We start from the raw sequence: 5,976 nt of genomic DNA, 5'->3' as shown, positions 1-5,976 counted from the left end.
GTACCGGTGAACAAACATTCCCTGAAGAAGGCTGACGGCTGCCTTCGCAGGGCGTAGTCTAAGTCTAGCTTCCAAGGGCGTGGGGACAGCGCGCCCTACAGTGTAATGGAAAGAAACGGATTCTGGATTTAGAATCACAGTGCTGATTCCAGCCCAGCCCCTGCCAGTAACCGGCTCTTGATCACGAATACGTTAGTCTTTCTGAATGTTACTTGCCTTTTTCTCTGAAACGGGAAAATTATATAGAACCCGCCTCACAAGGTTCGTCAGATGAAGTGTAGAAAACCTTGATCACAGGACTTGGACTCAGTTAGCTTTCAATAAGTGGTAGCTTTCCCTAGTATGTAAGAGGCAGCAGGTTCAAAAAGTTCCACTTTGTCCAACGTCATTCAGAAAGCCAAAGCAGAGCTGGGGACTAGGACCCTGGATTGCTTCCCAGCCTAGGAACCCAACTATGTTGGGTTGCAGACAAAGTTGAGAAATCGAAGCCAGTTTGAAGGAAAAAATAATAATATTGATTCCCAGCTTGACTTACCAGAACTGATGAGAAAACTAACAAGAAGAGAAAAGAGAGGAGGAGGCACCTCTGGGTGGAAGGTGAGAAGGGTAGGTTCTGGACACGCTGATATAAATATGCGGGTGACACTGCCCACCAGGCAGGAGGAAAGGCAGGTCTGAAGCTCACAGTAGAGGTCTGGGCAGGAGAGAGAGATCTGGGAGCCATGCTGAGTGAGGAAAAGCCCAAGGATGGGTTGGACTGCTGAAGGAGAGAGTATGCAGAGAGATGAGCCTCGTGCAGCTGCCCTGGAAGGAATGGAGAAAGGGACAAGAAGCAGGTGACATTGTGTGCTAAGAAGGGGAGACTTACAGGGTCAAAGGCCCATAGTCTAGGAGACTGAAGAGAATGAGCAAGAACTTGGTGGGACTTGGGGGCCGCTGTTGATAGCAGATTTGGTGGCCAAGGGAAAGTGAGGAAACAGAAGGGGTGAAAACAGACCTTTTCTTGGGAAAGTTCAGTTGTTAAAAACATATGGAAATGGATCCTGGGCTAGAGGAGGTCTTAGAGTTGAGAGTTTCTGAAGTGCATATTTGGAGGCCAGGTGGAAGCAATCAAAGGAAAGAAATTGCAGAGTTCATTCATCCTTGTGGGTGTGCTAGACTAGATGGCATGTGCTTTAAGTCTCTAGTTTAAAGACCTTTCACACCTGGCTAAGGCTCAGCAACAGACCTTGGTTACAGAGAAAATGAAACCCAACAGCAAAATAACTCGGTCACTTAAGGCTAAAGAAACCATTACGGTTTTGCTTAATTAGTGAATAAGTGGAAATTAAGTTTAAAGGGAAAAAAGGAAAAAAATATGTTTAAAAATACAATTATCCCACAATAGCAAGTTAGGCTGATGTTATTTGTGATTAAATAAGAGCTTTCAGCAAATTGAAGTAGTACTGCTTTACCTTACTATAAATAGTAAGGAGGAAGAGTGCAATTTTCATTCCACTCTTGTTCTTTTTAAAGCCAGTTTCTGGTGCTTTCTGTTGCTTTTCCTGCTTGTATAATGAATCAATGTTCAATGTGTCAAAATGCATGAGAGCATGTGGGAAGATCTTTAAAAGAAATTAAAACACCAATGAGGGATTTTTTATTGGTAGGAGAGGGCAAGGAAGAACTCAGCTTTGGAGAAACTAGGGTATCCAGAGTGCTGGGTCATGGGGATCAAGGTCGGGGATGGAGACTGTTCTCAGACCTGAGACCCTGGGGCCTGGGGCCCCTGTAGCCAGCCTGACTGTGCTAAGCCTCTCCTGATTGAAGTTGGCTTCTCCAAAGCCTTCTCCGACCAAGGACTCCAGCCTAATTTTTGCCATTCTGTGCTCCAGCTACACTGAACTAGTTTGAGTTCCACTAAAGAATAATGTTCTCTCACCTCCCGGCCTTGGCACAGGCTGTTTCCTCAGCCTGCACACTCCCCATACCTCTACCCTCTACCCCCCTCGCACTGAGCCATGCTGGGCCACCTTTTGCAGGTCCTTCAGCCTAGAAGTCACTTCCTTTCAGAGTCTTCTCTGATCTCCCTAACAACCTTCTCTGGGCTGCCATAGGAACCTCTTCTTCAACTACTTATTACCCTTAATGGTGACTGCCTCTTCTCGTTCGTCGTTCCCTCTAGACTGTGATCTCCTTTGGGTCAGGAACCATCCGGAGCACTTACTCAGCACTAAACCCAGAGCAAAGCCCTAGTGATGCAGTGGTGAACCAGACAGATGAGGCCTCTGCCCTTACGTGGCTTACAGCCACGTACTGTAACTGTCCTACAGGGCCAGGAGCTCCTTGAGAGCAGGGTCTGCAGTTTTCTAGTGTATCCCTAGCACCAAGCACAGGATTTCTTCACACTTAGTAGGTCCCAATAAACATTTTCTGAATGAGCAAGTGCAGAAAAGGAAAGATGACAGCGAAGAGTTAGGCATAACTGACTTCATGTTTACTCCTCAAGACACATTCAATCTCTTAGGGGAACATAACTATTCCCTGAAGTTAGCTTTCTGGAAAATTTCTCTGAGGAAGAAGTGAAGGATTGAAGCTCCCCAACCCAAGTGGTCGTTGTCAGTAGTTGCCAGACCCCTAAGCGTTTCATGGTTCCAACCCTGAAAACTTTAGCTGGTCTCACTCTGTCCTGACCTCTGTAACCAAGTCTTGTTAGCCAGCATCTACTTTGCTCCTAGATTGAGGAGGAAGAAACAGGTCCACTAATTTCCTCAACAGAACGGAGTCAGGAGCCAGACGGCCCTAAGGAGGTACATCTGGCTAAGAGCCTAAAGTGGCCTTGGGCAGAGCTGGATTGGGAGACCCAGCCAGGCACTTACTGGCTACGTGACTTTGTGTAAGGCCCTTCACCTCTAAATCCCTGTTTCCACATCTGTAAAATGGGGATTACAGAGTATTATTTTGCAGGGGGTTTGAAGATTTAAAAAGAATCCTCGACAAATGGCCATCTGGTCCCTTCCTGACTTGAAGCAGTTATACATCCCACTCATGCTAATGTGAGACAGTAATGCTACTTCCCAGAATGACTAGTCAGACGAGTAAAACCAATTTACTAGTATTCCTACTGCAGTTTTTAGAAAATACTTCATTCACCGTCCTGGGGGTGCAATCCCCATTCAGCCTTGTCCAGCTATCTGTAACAGCCTCGTTAGTCTCCTGCTACAGGTCTGCCTTTTTATTCTGTCAGCCCAAAGCACAGCTGACATATTTTCCACCAGATCAAATCCTGACCTACTTCTCCGGAGGGCTGAGGTAACTGGAAGTAGCACCCCTGTTGCTGGTTAGAACTTGGGAATGTACCCCATTGCAATTTATACAGCTGGAACGAAGATGCAAGCTCCCTTATTTTCAGATGAGGAACTAGAAGCTCATAATAAGGAAGTGACTCAGGAAGGTCAAATACTAGCCAGTGGACAGGCTGGGGCTAGCTCTCTGGATTCTGTCTGAGGCCTCCCTCGCAACTCCACTCCTGCTTTTCCAGGGCTGGGGTGGGGTGATGCCACAATGAACACCACCCCCACCCCACCCCGAACTCGTGGCCCAGGGTGAAGCCCTTTAATCAGAGTGACGCTAAGGGTCATTTTCTTTTCCCTGTATACCCTCTCCAACACTACTGAGACAAGTTATCAAGTACATGGTCAGATTATGAAGCTGACCTAATTGGCTCTGGGAAGAACTTCTACACTTGCTGCAAATCTTGGTGGTTTTCCTGCAGAGCAACTGTTGGGCTGGCCAAAGCTTAAGTGGGCTGGTAACTTGACTCCCCTCTTCAAACTGTCAACACAGCGGTATCATCAGCCACATTAAAATTGATGTCAGCACAACTTGACAGGGCTGGAGAGAAGGGAAGGTCACAGCCTGAGGGTAGAACCTTTGTGATGTCTCACCTTTCTCAGGTGGTAGGCTAGTGTAGCCCCAATAGAAATGCCAGAAATGGGAAGGATTGACTCTGCTGTACCTATCCTCAAGTGACTAGTCAAGAGTCCTGGTGGCGGTGAAGGGGCTGGGGGGCTAGCGTCTTACACAAGACGGTCTGCATTTCCATGAGAAGTGTCAGTCACTTTTCAGGTCCTGGGTTCCTGTAGGAGTGAATTTCGAGGTAAGAGTACAGAGTTGAAAACGGCCCCATAGTTTTTAGGCTAGGTTCTTTCCCTTCACCAGCACTAGTCCCTCTCCTGTGCCTCAGTTTCCCCATCTCTACAATGAGCAATGGTTCCAACCTTTTTATTAGTAAAGGACAAATGCTTCAAATGCAGTCACGATATTCCAACCTATCACACAGGAACAGAGCAATTGCTGTAGCTGGAGGCAGGGGTATGTGTGGAGACGCCTCCACTGACCAGGAAGAATCAAGTCAGTACTAGTCACCCAGCCCATCATGGCTCCTACCCGGCTCAGACATTTCATAACTCAAATACCCATTGCAGAAGCTGGAGGCAAACCCAGCCAGTGAACGTCTCCTTCAGATGGGAGACAACTCCAGAAATATGACCTGTTCTGTGCCCTCATCACCAAAAAGTTTGCTTCTTCAAAAATTTAAGAACTGTCTAGTCAAGAGCAGCTGAGCCTCAAGGACCTCCCCGAGGTCAGAATGTTCACAGGCTTTTGGAAAACCTAACTTTAAAAGAAAAACATGATAGAAATGGAAAACCAGCTTTGTAATTCCCTAGACATCCTCACTGGCTACATGTAGTAGGTCAAGCTGACATTTTACAAAGTGAATGTCCAAGGTTTGACCTTCAAGGCCTTTTAGGATGAAGTTCCAAATTACTGCTCACTCCTCACCTGCCATTCATCTATTTTCATTATCCTCCAGTCAAACTTGCCTATTTGATTATAAATGTACTCAGCAATTCCCTACCTCTGCTCGTTCCTCCCTTTCTCCACTGCCGTTTCTAAACCTTGTATTTGCATGTGCAGCTCAAATACTTTCCTTTCTAGGAAAGTTCCCCAGCCCTCCCAGTTGGAAGCCACCTTTCCAGTCTCTGAATTATGTACTTACTGGACCTCTTATCCTGGGTCCTAGTAAATATCACCGCTGTGTCTGTTCTCTCTTCCCTACTAGCTACTGTGAACACCCAAGGGCTGGCCTGTCTCTATTCCAACCCCTTCTCCCTTGCTCAGCCAGGAGCCTGGCATATCCTAGGTGCTTGGCAGATACTGGAAAGTTCTGTAAACTTGAAAAAAAAAGGAAAAATGATCATCCAAAGTTAGCTTGGTATTTGACAACATCTACAAAACCCAAGGACACTTAGGCTACAGAAATTACTCTATAATATATTGAATGTTTGCCAAATGAGAGATAAGGCCTGTGGTTGGGGAAAATAAAGTAATACCTGTTAAAACAGAAATCAAATCCAATTTTCTTGAATTTCCTTTGCAAAAAACAAACTCCACTTTAAAAGACTAGAGATTTCAATTCTAAAGTAGATGTTTTAGAGGTTCTAATGACACTATGTAACTTTTTCTAGACATAAATTCAAATTAGATTCCTATTTTTAACATAGCTTTTACACACACAAAAACCCCATAGTAGCTTATAGCTAAGATTTACTAAAACAATCCTCAAATCTTCTACTACAAAAATATTGACAATGCAGTCACATATCTATTAAATGGCTGAGCCACTGAATACAGACTACAGAATATTTTACCCCTCCCCCAAATCCCTTTAAGATCTGTAAGAATAGAAAAAATTTCCATCCTCTGGAAAAGCTGAGCTGACCTCAAGCAGTGCCTACCTGCTCCGTGGCCAAGGCTTTTCACATGTCATTCCTCCTTAGCACGCCTGTCTTGGTAACAAACCACACTGTTTACCCATCAGTCAAACCCTACATATTTCAGCCTTGGTGCAAAGCCCGTTTTTTTCTTCAGACCTTCCAGTCAGTGAGGGTCACAGACCATCAGTACTGCAAGAGACTTCAGAAGCTATTTGGT

Source organism: Rhinolophus sinicus, linkage group LG04 (assembly GCF_036562045.2).
Source record: "Rhinolophus sinicus isolate RSC01 linkage group LG04, ASM3656204v1, whole genome shotgun sequence".
Lineage (NCBI taxonomy): Eukaryota > Metazoa > Chordata > Mammalia > Chiroptera > Rhinolophidae > Rhinolophus > Rhinolophus sinicus.
Note: the sequence above shows the minus strand (reverse complement) of the source record.